Consider the following 17,091-nt stretch of genomic DNA (forward strand, 5'->3'; position numbering starts at 1 on the left):
CATTACATCAGCTACAGCCGAGTCATTTAAGAGCGACGATGGGGTAATCTCCGCAAATCAGGAAGCAACACAAGGTAGCAGAATACAAAGCAGCTTAGCAATGACCAATCTAAACTGGAAAAAGGCAGAAAAAAATATTCCTAAAAAGACATCTACAGGTATAGATGGAATTCCGATCAAGCTTATATAAGCTGGCTAGGGAAGAATAAAGAAAGCAGGATCGGATTCATGATAACGAGGGAAATTGTTTAAAGGGAGACAATGAAGTGAACTACATTACATCACTTACAGCCGAGTCATTTAAGAGCGACGATAGGGTAATCTCCGCAAATCCGGAAGCAACACAAGGTAGCAGAATACAAAGCAGCTTAGCAATGACCAATCTAAACTGGAAAAAGGCAGAAAAAAATATTCCTAAAAACACATCTACAGGTATAGATGGAATTCCGATCAAGCTTATATAAGCTGGCTAGGGAAGAATAAAGAAAGCAGGATCGGATTCATGATAACGAGGGAAATTGTTTAAAGGGAGACAACGAAGTGAACTACATTACATCAGTTACAGCCGAGTCATTTAAGAGCGACGATAGGGTAATCTTCGCAAATCAGGAAGCAACTCAAGGTAGCAGAATACAAAGCAGCTTAGCAATGACCAATCTAAACTGGAAAAAGGCTGAAAAAAATATTCCTAAAAACACATCTACAGGTATAGATGGAATTCCGATCAAGCTTATATAAGCTGGCTAGGGAAGAATAAAGAAAGCAGGATCGGATTCATGATAACGAGGGAAATTGTTTAAAGGGAGACAACGAAGTGAACTACATTACATCAGTTACAGCCGAGTCATTTAAGAGCGACGATAGGGTAATCTCCGCAAATCAGGAAGCAACACAAGGTAGCAGAATACAAAGCAGCTTAGCAATGACCAATCTAAACTGGAAAAAGGCAGAAAAAAATATTTCTAAAAACACATCTACTGGTATAGATGGAATTTCGATCAAGCTTATATAAGCTGGCTAGGGAAGAATAAAGAAAGCAGGGTCGGATTCATGATAACAAGGGTGATTGTTTAAAGGGAGACAACGAAGTGAACTACATTACATCAGTTATAGCCGAGTCATTTAACAGCGACGATAGGGTAATCTCCGCAAATCAGGAAGCAACTCAAGGTAGCAGAATACAAAGCAGCTTAGCAATGACCAATCTAAACGGGAAAAAGGCAGAAAAAAATATTCCTAAAAACACATCTACAGGTATAGATCGAATTCCGATCAAGCTTATATAAGCTGGCTAGGGAAGAATAAAGAAAGCAGGATCGGATTCAAGATAACGAGGGAAATTGTTTAAAGGGAGACAACGCAGTGAACTACATTACATCAGCTACAGCCGAGTCATTTAAGAGCGACGATGGGGTAATCTCCGCAAATCAGGAAGCAACACAAGATAGCAGAATACAAAGCAGCTTAGCAATGACCAATCTAAACTGGAAAAAGGCAGAAAAAAATATTCCTAAAAAGACATCTACAGGTATAGATGGAATTCCGATCAAGCTTATATAAGCTGGCTAGGGAAGAATAATGAAAGCAGGATCGGATTCATGATAACGAGGGAAATTGTTTAAAGGGAGACAATGAAGTGAACTACATTACATCACTTACAGCCGAGTCATTTAAGAGCGACGATAGGGTAATCTCCGCAAATCCGGAAGCAACACAAGGTAGCAGAATACAAAGCAGCTTAGCAATGACCAATCTAAACTGGAAAAAGGCAGAAAAAAATATTCCTAAAAACACATCTACAGGTATAGATGGAATTCCGATCAAGCTTATATAAGCTGGCTAGGGAAGAATAAAGAAAGCAGGATCGGATTCAAGATAACGAGGGAAATTGTTTAAAGGGAGACAACGCACTGAACTACATCACATCAGCTACAGCCGAGTCATTTAAGAGCGACGATAGGGTAATCTCCGCAAATCAGGAAGCAACACAAGGTAGCAGAATACAAAGCAACTTAGCAATGACCAATCTAAACTGGAAAAAGGCAGAAAAAAATATTCCTAAAAACATACCTACAGGTATAGATGGAATTCCGATCAAGCTTATATAAGCTGGCTAGGGAAGAATAAAGAAAGCAGGATCGGATTTGTGATAACGAGGGTAATTGTTTAAAGGGAGACAATACGAAGTGAACTACATTACATCAGTTATAGCCGAGTCATTTAAGAGCGACGATAGGGTAATCTCCGCAAATCAGGAAGCAACTCAAGGTAGCAGAATACAAAGCAGCTTAGCAATGACCAATCTAAACTGGAAAAAGGCAGAAAAAAATATTCCTAAAAACACATCTACAGGTATAGATGGAATTCCGATCAAGCTTATATAAGCTGGCTAGGGAAGAATAAAGAAAGCAGGATCGGATTCATGATAACGAGGGAAATTGTTTAAAGGGAGACAACGAAGTGAACTACATTACATCAGTTACAGCTGAGTCATTTAAGAGCGACGATAGGGTAATCTCCGCAAATCAGGAAGCAACACAAGGTAGCAGAATACAAAGCAGCTTAGCAATGACCAATCTAAACTGGAAAAAGGCAGAAAAAAATATTCCTAAAAACACATCTACAGGTATAGGTGGAATTTCGATCAAGCTTATATAAGCTGGCTAGGGAAGAATAAAGAAAGCAGGATCGGATTCATGAGAACGAGGGAAATTGTTTAAAGGGAGACAACGAAGTGAACTACATTACATCAGTTACAGCCGAGTCATTTAAGAGCGACGCTAGGGTAATCTCCGCAAATCAGGAAGCAACTCAAGGTAGCAGAATACAAAGCAGCTTAGCAATGACCAATCTGAACGGGAAAAAGGCAGAAAAAAATATTCCTAAAAACACATCTACAGGTATAGATGGAATTCCGATCAAGGTTATATAAGCTGGCTAGGGAAGAATAAAGAAGCAGGGTCGGATTCATGATAACGAGGGAAATTGTTTAAAGGGAGACAACGAAGTGAACTACATTACATCAGTTATAGCCGAGTCATTTAAGAGCGACGATGGGGTAATCTCCGCAAATCAGGAAGCAACACAAGGTAGCAGAATACAAAGCAGCTTAGCAATGACCAATCTAAACTGGAAAAAGGCAGAAAAAAATATTCCTAAAAACACATCTACAGGTATAGATGGAATTCCGATCAAGCTTATATAAGCTGGCTAGGGAAGAATAAAGAAAGCAGGGTCGGATTCATGATAACGAGGGTAATTGTTTAAAGGGAGACAACGAAGTGAACTACATTACATCAGTTATAGCCGAGTCATTTAACAGCGACGATAGGGTAATCTCCGCAAATCAGGAAGCAACTCAAGGTAGCAGAATACAAAGCAGCTTAGCAATGACCAATCTAAACGGGAAAAAGGCAGAAAAAAATATTCCTAAAAACACATCTACAGGTATAGATGGAATTCCGATCAAGCTTATATAAGCTGGCTAGGGAAGAATAAACAAAGCAGGATCGGATTCATGATAACGAGGGAAATTGTTTAAAGGGAGACAATGAAGTGAACTACATTACATCAGTTACAGCCGAGTCATTTAAGAGCGACGATAGGGTAATCTCCGCAAATCAGGAAGCAACACAAGGTAGCAGAATACAAAGCAGCTTAGCAATGACCAATCTAAACTGGAAAAAGGCAGAAGAAAACATTCCTAAAAACACATCTACAGGTATAGATGGAATTCCGATCAAGCTTATATAAGCTGGCTAGGGGATAATAAAGAAAGCAGGATCGGATTCATGATAACGAGGGTAATTGTTTAAAGGGAGACAACGAAGTGAACTACATTACATCAGTTATAGCCGAGTCATTTAAGAGCGACGATGGGGTAATCTCCGCAAATCAGGAAGCAACACAAGGTAGCAGAATACAAAGCAGCTTAGCAATGACCAATCTAAACTGGAAAAAGGCAGAAAAAAATATTCCTAAAAACACATCTACAGGTATAGATGGAATTCCGATCAAGCTTTTATAAGCTGGCTAGGGAAGAATAAAGAAAGCAGGATCGGATTCATGATAACGAGGGTAATTGTTTAAAGGGAGACAATACGAAGTGAACTACATTACATCAGTTATAGCCGAGTCATTTAAGAGCGACGATAGGGTAATCTCCGCAAATCAGGAAGCAACACAAGGTAGCAGAATACAAAGCAACTTAGCAATGACCAATCTAAACTGGAAAAAGGCAGAAAAAAATATTCCTAAAAACACATCTACAGGTATGGATGGAATTCCGATCAAGCTAATATAAGCTGGCTAGGGAAGAATAAAGAAAGCAGGGTCGGATTCATGATAACGAGGGAAATTTTTTAAAGGGAGACAACGAAGTGAACTACATTACATCAGTTATAGCCGAGTCATTTAAGAGCGACGATGGGGTAATCTCCGCAAATCAGGAAGCAACACAAGGTAGCAGAATACAAAGCAGCTTAGCAATGACCAATCTAAACTGGAAAAAGGCAGAAAAAAATATTTCTAAAAACACATCTACTGGTATAGATGGAATTTCGATCAAGCTTATATAAGCTGGCTAGGGAAGAATAAAGAAAGCAGGGTCGGATTCATGATAACAAGGGTGATTGTTTAAAGGGAGACAACGAAGTGAACTACATACATCAGTTATAGCCGAGTCATTTAACAGCGACGATAGGGTAATCTCCGCAAATCAGGAAGCAACTCAAGGTAGCAGAATACAAAGCAGCTTAGCAATGACCAATCTAAACGGGAAAAAGGCAGAAAAAAATATTCCTAAAAACACATCTACAGGTATAGATCGAATTCCGATCAAGCTTATATAAGCTGGCTAGGGAAGAATAAAGAAAGCAGGATCGGATTCAAGATAACGAGGGAAATTGTTTAAAGGGAGACAACGCAGTGAACTACATTACATCAGCTACAGCCGAGTCATTTAAGAGCGACGATGGGGTAATCTCCGCAAATCAGGAAGCAACACAAGGTAGCAGAATACAAAGCAGCTTAGCAATGACCAATCTAAACTGGAAAAAGGCAGAAAAAAATATTCCTAAAAAGACATCTACAGGTATAGATGGAATTCCGATCAAGCTTATATAAGCTGGCTAGGGAAGAATAAAGAAAGCAGGATCGGATTCATGATAACGAGGGAAATTGTTTAAAGGGAGACAATGAAGTGAACTACATTACATCACTTACAGCCGAGTCATTTAAGAGCGACGATAGGGTAATCTCCGCAAATCCGGAAGCAACACAAGGTAGCAGAATACAAAGCAGCTTAGCAATGACCAATCTAAACTGGAAAAAGGCAGAAAAAAATATTCCTAAAAACACATCTACAGGTATAGATGGAATTCCGATCAAGCTTATATAAGCTGGCTAGGGAAGAATAAAGAAAGCAGGATCGGATTCATGATAACGAGGGAAATTGTTTAAAGGGAGACAACGAAGTGAACTACATTACATCAGTTACAGCCGAGTCATTTAAGAGCGACGATAGGGTAATCTTCGCAAATCAGGAAGCAACTCAAGGTAGCAGAATACAAAGCAGCTTAGCAATGACCAATCTAAACTGGAAAAAGGCTGAAAAAAATATTCCTAAAAACACATCTACAGGTATAGATGGAATTCCGATCAAGCTTATATAAGCTGGCTAGGGAAGAATAAAGAAAGCAGGATCGGATTCATGATAACGAGGGAAATTGTTTAAAGGGAGACAACGAAGTGAACTACATTACATCAGTTACAGCCGAGTCATTTAAGAGCGACGATAGGGTAATCTCCGCAAATCAGGAAGCAACACAAGGTAGCAGAATACAAAGCAGCTTAGCAATGACCAATCTAAACTGGAAAAAGGCAGAAAAAAATATTTCTAAAAACACATCTACTGGTATAGATGGAATTTCGATCAAGCTTATATAAGCTGGCTAGGGAAGAATAAAGAAAGCAGGGTCGGATTCATGATAACAAGGGTGATTGTTTAAAGGGAGACAACGAAGTGAACTACATTACATCAGTTATAGCCGAGTCATTTAACAGCGACGATAGGGTAATCTCCGCAAATCAGGAAGCAACTCAAGGTAGCAGAATACAAAGCAGCTTAGCAATGACCAATCTAAACGGGAAAAAGGCAGAAAAAAATATTCCTAAAAACACATCTACAGGTATAGATCGAATTCCGATCAAGCTTATATAAGCTGGCTAGGGAAGAATAAAGAAAGCAGGATCGGATTCAAGATAACGAGGGAAATTGTTTAAAGGGAGACAACGCAGTGAACTACATTACATCAGCTACAGCCGAGTCATTTAAGAGCGACGATGGGGTAATCTCCGCAAATCAGGAAGCAACACAAGATAGCAGAATACAAAGCAGCTTAGCAATGACCAATCTAAACTGGAAAAAGGCAGAAAAAAATATTCCTAAAAAGACATCTACAGGTATAGATGGAATTCCGATCAAGCTTATATAAGCTGGCTAGGGAAGAATAAAGAAAGCAGGATCGGATTCATGATAACGAGGGAAATTGTTTAAAGGGAGACAATGAAGTGAACTACATTACATCACTTACAGCCGAGTCATTTAAGAGCGACGATAGGGTAATCTCCGCAAATCCGGAAGCAACACAAGGTAGCAGAATACAAAGCAGCTTAGCAATGACCAATCTAAACTGGAAAAAGGCAGAAAAAAATATTCCTAAAAACACATCTACAGGTATAGATGGAATTCCGATCAAGCTTATATAAGCTGGCTAGGGAAGAATAAAGAAAGCAGGATCGGATTCAAGATAACGAGGGAAATTGTTTAAAGGGAGACAACGCACTGAACTACATCACATCAGCTACAGCCGAGTCATTTAAGAGCGACGATAGGGTAATCTCCGCAAATCAGGAAGCAACACAAGGTAGCAGAATACAAAGCAACTTAGCAATGACCAATCTAAACTGGAAAAAGGCAGAAAAAAATATTCCTAAAAACATACCTACAGGTATAGATGGAATTCCGATCAAGCTTATATAAGCTGGCTAGGGAAGAATAAAGAAAGCAGGATCGGATTTGTGATAACGAGGGTAATTGTTTAAAGGGAGACAATACGAAGTGAACTACATTACATCAGTTATAGCCGAGTCATTTAAGAGCGACGATAGGGTAATCTCCGCAAATCAGGAAGCAACTCAAGGTAGCAGAATACAAAGCAGCTTAGCAATGACCAATCTAAACTGGAAAAAGGCAGAAAAAAATATTCCTAAAAACACATCTACAGGTATAGATGGAATTCCGATCAAGCTTATATAAGCTGGCTAGGGAAGAATAAAGAAAGCAGGATCGGATTCATGATAACGAGGGAAATTGTTTAAAGGGAGACAACGAAGTGAACTACATTACATCAGTTACAGCTGAGTCATTTAAGAGCGACGATAGGGTAATCTCCGCAAATCAGGAAGCAACACAAGGTAGCAGAATACAAAGCAGCTTAGCAATGACCAATCTAAACTGGAAAAAGGCAGAAAAAAATATTCCTAAAAACACATCTACAGGTATAGGTGGAATTTCGATCAAGCTTATATAAGCTGGCTAGGGAAGAATAAAGAAAGCAGGATCGGATTCATGAGAACGAGGGAAATTGTTTAAAGGGAGACAACGAAGTGAACTACATTACATCAGTTACAGCCGAGTCATTTAAGAGCGACGCTAGGGTAATCTCCGCAAATCAGGAAGCAACTCAAGGTAGCAGAATACAAAGCAGCTTAGCAATGACCAATCTGAACGGGAAAAAGGCAGAAAAAAATATTCCTAAAAACACATCTACAGGTATAGATGGAATTCCGATCAAGGTTATATAAGCTGGCTAGGGAAGAATAAAGAAGCAGGGTCGGATTCATGATAACGAGGGAAATTGTTTAAAGGGAGACAACGAAGTGAACTACATTACATCAGTTATAGCCGAGTCATTTAAGAGCGACGATGGGGTAATCTCCGCAAATCAGGAAGCAACACAAGGTAGCAGAATACAAAGCAGCTTAGCAATGACCAATCTAAACTGGAAAAAGGCAGAAAAAAATATTCCTAAAAACACATCTACAGGTATAGATGGAATTCCGATCAAGCTTATATAAGCTGGCTAGGGAAGAATAAAGAAAGCAGGGTCGGATTCATGATAACGAGGGTAATTGTTTAAAGGGAGACAACGAAGTGAACTACATTACATCAGTTATAGCCGAGTCATTTAACAGCGACGATAGGGTAATCTCCGCAAATCAGGAAGCAACTCAAGGTAGCAGAATACAAAGCAGCTTAGCAATGACCAATCTAAACGGGAAAAAGGCAGAAAAAAATATTCCTAAAAACACATCTACAGGTATAGATGGAATTCCGATCAAGCTTATATAAGCTGGCTAGGGAAGAATAAACAAAGCAGGATCGGATTCATGATAACGAGGGAAATTGTTTAAAGGGAGACAATGAAGTGAACTACATTACATCAGTTACAGCCGAGTCATTTAAGAGCGACGATAGGGTAATCTCCGCAAATCAGGAAGCAACACAAGGTAGCAGAATACAAAGCAGCTTAGCAATGACCAATCTAAACTGGAAAAAGGCAGAAGAAAACATTCCTAAAAACACATCTACAGGTATAGATGGAATTCCGATCAAGCTTATATAAGCTGGCTAGGGGATAATAAAGAAAGCAGGATCGGATTCATGATAACGAGGGTAATTGTTTAAAGGGAGACAACGAAGTGAACTACATTACATCAGTTATAGCCGAGTCATTTAAGAGCGACGATGGGGTAATCTCCGCAAATCAGGAAGCAACACAAGGTAGCAGAATACAAAGCAGCTTAGCAATGACCAATCTAAACTGGAAAAAGGCAGAAAAAAATATTCCTAAAAACACATCTACAGGTATAGATGGAATTCCGATCAAGCTTTTATAAGCTGGCTAGGGAAGAATAAAGAAAGCAGGATCGGATTCATGATAACGAGGGTAATTGTTTAAAGGGAGACAATACGAAGTGAACTACATTACATCAGTTATAGCCGAGTCATTTAAGAGCGACGATAGGGTAATCTCCGCAAATCAGGAAGCAACACAAGGTAGCAGAATACAAAGCAACTTAGCAATGACCAATCTAAACTGGAAAAAGGCAGAAAAAAATATTCCTAAAAACACATCTACAGGTATGGATGGAATTCCGATCAAGCTAATATAAGCTGGCTAGGGAAGAATAAAGAAAGCAGGGTCGGATTCATGATAACGAGGGAAATTTTTTAAAGGGAGACAACGAAGTGAACTACATTACATCAGTTATAGCCGAGTCATTTAAGAGCGACGATGGGGTAATCTCCGCAAATCAGGAAGCAACACAAGGTAGCAGAATACAAAGCAGCTTAGCAATGACCAATCTAAACTGGAAAAAGGCAGAAAAAAATATTCCTAAAAACACATCTACAGGTATAGGTGGAATTTCGATCAAGCTTATATAAGCTGGCTAGGGAAGAATAAAGAAAGCAGGATCGGATTCATGATAACGAGGGAAATTGTTTAAAGGGAGACAACGAAGTGAACTACATTACATCAGTTACAGCCGAGTCATTTAAGAGCGACGATAGGGTAATCTCCGCAAATCAGGAAGCAACTCAAGGTAGCAGAATACAAAGCAGCTTAGCAATGACCAATCTGAACGGGAAAAAGGCAGAAAAAAATATTCCTAAAAACACATCTACAGGTATAGATGGAATTCCGATCAAGGTTATATAAGCTGGCTAAGGAAGAATAAAGAAAGCAGGGTCGGATTCATGATAACGAGGGAAATTGTTTAAAGGGAGACAACGAAGTGAACTACATTACATCAGTTATAGCCGAGTCATTTAAGAGCGACGATGGGGTAATCTCCGCAAATCAGGAAGCAACACAAGGTAGCAGAATACAAAGCAGCTTAGCAATGACCAATCTAAACTGGTAAAAGGCAGAAAAAAATATTCCTAAAAACACATCTACAGGTATAGATGGAATTCCGATCAAACTTATATAAGCTGGCTAGGGAAGTATATAGAAAGCAGGATCGGATTCATGATAACCAGGGAAATTGTTTAAAGGGAGACAACGAAGTAAACTACATTACATCAGTTATAGCCGAGTCATTTAAGAGCGGCGCTAGGGTAATCTCCGCAAATCAGGAAGGAACACAAGTTAGCAGAATACAAAGCAGCTTAGCAATGACCGATCTAAACTGGAAAAAGGCAGAAGAAAATATTCCTAAAAACACATCTACAGGTATAGATGGAATTTCGATCAAGCTTATATAAGCTGGCTAGGGAAGAATAAAGAAAGCAAGATCGGATTCATGATAACGAGGGAAATTGTTTAAAGGGAGACAACTAAGTGAACTACATTACATCAGTTACAGCCGAGTCATTTAAGAGCGACGATAGGGTAATCTCCGCAAATCAGGAAGCAACACAAGGTAGCAGAATACAAAGCAGCTTAGCAATGACCAATCTAAACTGAAAAAAGGCAGAAAAAAATATTCCTAAAAACACATCTACAGGTATAGATGGAATTTCGATCAAGCTTATATAAGCTGGCTAGGGAAGAATAAAGAAAGCAGGGTCGGATTCATGATAACGAGGGTAATTGTTTAAAGGGAGACAACGAAGTGAACTACATTACATCAGTTATAGCCGAGTCATTTAACAGCGACGATAGGGTAATCTCCGCAAATCAGGAAGCAACTCAAGGTAGCAGAATACAAAGCAGCTTAGCAATGACCAATCTAAACGGGAAAAAGGCAGAAAAAAATATTCCTAAAAACACATCTACAGGTATAGATGGAATTCCGATCAAGCTTATATAAGCTGGCTAGGGAAGAATAAAGAAAGCAGGATCGGATTCATGATAACGAGGGAAATTGTTTAAAGGGAGACAACGCAGTGAACTACATTACATCAGCTACAGCCGAGTCATTTAAGAGCGACGATGGGGTAATCTCCGCAAATCAGGAAGCAACACAAGATAGCAGAATACAAAGCAGCTTAGCAATGACCAATCTAAACTGGAAAAAGGCAGAAAAAAATATTCCTAAAAAGACATCTACAGGTATAGATGGAATTCCGATCAAGCTTATATAAGCTGGCTAGGGAAGAATAAAGAAAGCAGGATCGGATTCATGATAACGAGGGAAATTGTTTAAAGGGAGACAATGAAGTGAACTACATTACATCACTTACAGCCGAGTCATTTAAGAGCGACGATAGGGTAATCTCCGCAAATCCGGAAGCAACACAAGGTAGCAGAATACAAAGCAGCTTAGCAATGACCAATCTAAACTGGAAAAAGGCAGAAAAAAATATTCCTAAAAACACATCTACAGGTATAGATGGAATTCCGATCAAGCTTATATAAGCTGGCTAGGGAAGAATAAAGAAAGCAGGATCGGATTCAAGATAACGAGGGAAATTGTTTAAAGGGAGACAACGCACTGAACTACATCACATCAGCTACAGCCGAGTCATTTAAGAGCGACGATAGGGTAATCTCCGCAAATCAGGAAGCAACACAAGGTAGCAGAATACAAAGCAACTTAGCAATGACCAATCTAAACTGGAAAAAGGCAGAAAAAAATATTCCTAAAAACATACCTACAGGTATAGATGGAATTCCGATCAAGCTTATATAAGCTGGCTAGGGAAGAATAAAGAAAGCAGGATCGGATTTGTGATAACGAGGGTAATTGTTTAAAGGGAGACAATACGAAGTGAACTACATTACATCAGTTATAGCCGAGTCATTTAAGAGCGACGATAGGGTAATCTCCGCAAATCAGGAAGCAACTCAAGGTAGCAGAATACAAAGCAGCTTAGCAATGACCAATCTAAACTGGAAAAAGGCAGAAAAAAATATTCCTAAAAACACATCTACAGGTATAGATGGAATTCCGATCAAGCTTATATAAGCTGGCTAGGGAAGAATAAAGAAAGCAGGATCGGATTCATGATAACGAGGGAAATTGTTTAAAGGGAGACAACGAAGTGAACTACATTACATCAGTTACAGCTGAGTCATTTAAGAGCGACGATAGGGTAATCTCCGCAAATCAGGAAGCAACACAAGGTAGCAGAATACAAAGCAGCTTAGCAATGACCAATCTAAACTGGAAAAAGGCAGAAAAAAATATTCCTAAAAACACATCTACAGGTATAGGTGGAATTTCGATCAAGCTTATATAAGCTGGCTAGGGAAGAATAAAGAAAGCAGGATCGGATTCATGAGAACGAGGGAAATTGTTTAAAGGGAGACAACGAAGTGAACTACATTACATCAGTTACAGCCGAGTCATTTAAGAGCGACGCTAGGGTAATCTCCGCAAATCAGGAAGCAACTCAAGGTAGCAGAATACAAAGCAGCTTAGCAATGACCAATCTGAACGGGAAAAAGGCAGAAAAAAATATTCCTAAAAACACATCTACAGGTATAGATGGAATTCCGATCAAGGTTATATAAGCTGGCTAGGGAAGAATAAAGAAGCAGGGTCGGATTCATGATAACGAGGGAAATTGTTTAAAGGGAGACAACGAAGTGAACTACATTACATCAGTTATAGCCGAGTCATTTAAGAGCGACGATGGGGTAATCTCCGCAAATCAGGAAGCAACACAAGGTAGCAGAATACAAAGCAGCTTAGCAATGACCAATCTAAACTGGAAAAAGGCAGAAAAAAATATTCCTAAAAACACATCTACAGGTATAGATGGAATTCCGATCAAGCTTATATAAGCTGGCTAGGGAAGAATAAAGAAAGCAGGGTCGGATTCATGATAACGAGGGTAATTGTTTAAAGGGAGACAACGAAGTGAACTACATTACATCAGTTATAGCCGAGTCATTTAACAGCGACGATAGGGTAATCTCCGCAAATCAGGAAGCAACTCAAGGTAGCAGAATACAAAGCAGCTTAGCAATGACCAATCTAAACGGGAAAAAGGCAGAAAAAAATATTCCTAAAAACACATCTACAGGTATAGATGGAATTCCGATCAAGCTTATATAAGCTGGCTAGGGAAGAATAAACAAAGCAGGATCGGATTCATGATAACGAGGGAAATTGTTTAAAGGGAGACAATGAAGTGAACTACATTACATCAGTTACAGCCGAGTCATTTAAGAGCGACGATAGGGTAATCTCCGCAAATCAGGAAGCAACACAAGGTAGCAGAATACAAAGCAGCTTAGCAATGACCAATCTAAACTGGAAAAAGGCAGAAGAAAACATTCCTAAAAACACATCTACAGGTATAGATGGAATTCCGATCAAGCTTATATAAGCTGGCTAGGGGATAATAAAGAAAGCAGGATCGGATTCATGATAACGAGGGTAATTGTTTAAAGGGAGACAACGAAGTGAACTACATTACATCAGTTATAGCCGAGTCATTTAAGAGCGACGATGGGGTAATCTCCGCAAATCAGGAAGCAACACAAGGTAGCAGAATACAAAGCAGCTTAGCAATGACCAATCTAAACTGGAAAAAGGCAGAAAAAAATATTCCTAAAAACACATCTACAGGTATAGATGGAATTCCGATCAAGCTTTTATAAGCTGGCTAGGGAAGAATAAAGAAAGCAGGATCGGATTCATGATAACGAGGGTAATTGTTTAAAGGGAGACAATACGAAGTGAACTACATTACATCAGTTATAGCCGAGTCATTTAAGAGCGACGATAGGGTAATCTCCGCAAATCAGGAAGCAACACAAGGTAGCAGAATACAAAGCAACTTAGCAATGACCAATCTAAACTGGAAAAAGGCAGAAAAAAATATTCCTAAAAACACATCTACAGGTATGGATGGAATTCCGATCAAGCTAATATAAGCTGGCTAGGGAAGAATAAAGAAAGCAGGGTCGGATTCATGATAACGAGGGAAATTTTTTAAAGGGAGACAACGAAGTGAACTACATTACATCAGTTATAGCCGAGTCATTTAAGAGCGACGATGGGGTAATCTCCGCAAATCAGGAAGCAACACAAGGTAGCAGAATACAAAGCAGCTTAGCAATGACCAATCTAAACTGGAAAAAGGCAGAAAAAAATATTTCTAAAAACACATCTACTGGTATAGATGGAATTTCGATCAAGCTTATATAAGCTGGCTAGGGAAGAATAAAGAAAGCAGGGTCGGATTCATGATAACAAGGGTGATTGTTTAAAGGGAGACAACGAAGTGAACTACATACATCAGTTATAGCCGAGTCATTTAACAGCGACGATAGGGTAATCTCCGCAAATCAGGAAGCAACTCAAGGTAGCAGAATACAAAGCAGCTTAGCAATGACCAATCTAAACGGGAAAAAGGCAGAAAAAAATATTCCTAAAAACACATCTACAGGTATAGATCGAATTCCGATCAAGCTTATATAAGCTGGCTAGGGAAGAATAAAGAAAGCAGGATCGGATTCAAGATAACGAGGGAAATTGTTTAAAGGGAGACAACGCAGTGAACTACATTACATCAGCTACAGCCGAGTCATTTAAGAGCGACGATGGGGTAATCTCCGCAAATCAGGAAGCAACACAAGGTAGCAGAATACAAAGCAGCTTAGCAATGACCAATCTAAACTGGAAAAAGGCAGAAAAAAATATTCCTAAAAAGACATCTACAGGTATAGATGGAATTCCGATCAAGCTTATATAAGCTGGCTAGGGAAGAATAAAGAAAGCAGGATCGGATTCATGATAACGAGGGAAATTGTTTAAAGGGAGACAATGAAGTGAACTACATTACATCACTTACAGCCGAGTCATTTAAGAGCGACGATAGGGTAATCTCCGCAAATCCGGAAGCAACACAAGGTAGCAGAATACAAAGCAGCTTAGCAATGACCAATCTAAACTGGAAAAAGGCAGAAAAAAATATTCCTAAAAACACATCTACAGGTATAGATGGAATTCCGATCAAGCTTATATAAGCTGGCTAGGGAAGAATAAAGAAAGCAGGATCGGATTCATGATAACGAGGGAAATTGTTTAAAGGGAGACAACGAAGTGAACTACATTACATCAGTTACAGCCGAGTCATTTAAGAGCGACGATAGGGTAATCTTCGCAAATCAGGAAGCAACTCAAGGTAGCAGAATACAAAGCAGCTTAGCAATGACCAATCTAAACTGGAAAAAGGCTGAAAAAAATATTCCTAAAAACACATCTACAGGTATAGATGGAATTCCGATCAAGCTTATATAAGCTGGCTAGGGAAGAATAAAGAAAGCAGGATCGGATTCATGATAACGAGGGAAATTGTTTAAAGGGAGACAACGAAGTGAACTACATTACATCAGTTACAGCCGAGTCATTTAAGAGCGACGATAGGGTAATCTCCGCAAATCAGGAAGCAACACAAGGTAGCAGAATACAAAGCAGCTTAGCAATGACCAATCTAAACTGGAAAAAGGCAGAAAAAAATATTTCTAAAAACACATCTACTGGTATAGATGGAATTTCGATCAAGCTTATATAAGCTGGCTAGGGAAGAATAAAGAAAGCAGGGTCGGATTCATGATAACAAGGGTGATTGTTTAAAGGGAGACAACGAAGTGAACTACATTACATCAGTTATAGCCGAGTCATTTAACAGCGACGATAGGGTAATCTCCGCAAATCAGGAAGCAACTCAAGGTAGCAGAATACAAAGCAGCTTAGCAATGACCAATCTAAACGGGAAAAAGGCAGAAAAAAATATTCCTAAAAACACATCTACAGGTATAGATCGAATTCCGATCAAGCTTATATAAGCTGGCTAGGGAAGAATAAAGAAAGCAGGATCGGATTCAAGATAACGAGGGAAATTGTTTAAAGGGAGACAACGCAGTGAACTACATTACATCAGCTACAGCCGAGTCATTTAAGAGCGACGATGGGGTAATCTCCGCAAATCAGGAAGCAACACAAGATAGCAGAATACAAAGCAGCTTAGCAATGACCAATCTAAACTGGAAAAAGGCAGAAAAAAATATTCCTAAAAAGACATCTACAGGTATAGATGGAATTCCGATCAAGCTTATATAAGCTGGCTAGGGAAGAATAAAGAAAGCAGGATCGGATTCATGATAACGAGGGAAATTGTTTAAAGGGAGACAATGAAGTGAACTACATTACATCACTTACAGCCGAGTCATTTAAGAGCGACGATAGGGTAATCTCCGCAAATCCGGAAGCAACACAAGGTAGCAGAATACAAAGCAGCTTAGCAATGACCAATCTAAACTGGAAAAAGGCAGAAAAAAATATTCCTAAAAACACATCTACAGGTATAGATGGAATTCCGATCAAGCTTATATAAGCTGGCTAGGGAAGAATAAAGAAAGCAGGATCGGATTCAAGATAACGAGGGAAATTGTTTAAAGGGAGACAACGCACTGAACTACATCACATCAGCTACAGCCGAGTCATTTAAGAGCGACGATAGGGTAATCTCCGCAAATCAGGAAGCAACACAAGGTAGCAGAATACAAAGCAACTTAGCAATGACCAATCTAAACTGGAAAAAGGCAGAAAAAAATATTCCTAAAAACATACCTACAGGTATAGATGGAATTCCGATCAAGCTTATATAAGCTGGCTAGGGAAGAATAAAGAAAGCAGGATCGGATTTGTGATAACGAGGGTAATTGTTTAAAGGGAGACAATACGAAGTGAACTACATTACATCAGTTATAGCCGAGTCATTTAAGAGCGACGATAGGGTAATCTCCGCAAATCAGGAAGCAACTCAAGGTAGCAGAATACAAAGCAGCTTAGCAATGACCAATCTAAACTGGAAAAAGGCAGAAAAAAATATTCCTAAAAACACATCTACAGGTATAGATGGAATTCCGATCAAGCTTATATAAGCTGGCTAGGGAAGAATAAAGAAAGCAGGATCGGATTCATGATAACGAGGGAAATTGTTTAAAGGGAGACAACGAAGTGAACTACATTACATCAGTTACAGCTGAGTCATTTAAGAGCGACGATAGGGTAATCTCCGCAAATCAGGAAGCAACACAAGGTAGCAGAATACAAAGCAGC

This window comes from Amblyomma maculatum, chromosome 9 (genome assembly GCF_055883805.1).
Source record: "Amblyomma maculatum isolate TAMU_Amacu chromosome 9, ASM5588380v1, whole genome shotgun sequence".
NCBI classification, from domain to species: domain Eukaryota; kingdom Metazoa; phylum Arthropoda; class Arachnida; order Ixodida; family Ixodidae; genus Amblyomma; species Amblyomma maculatum.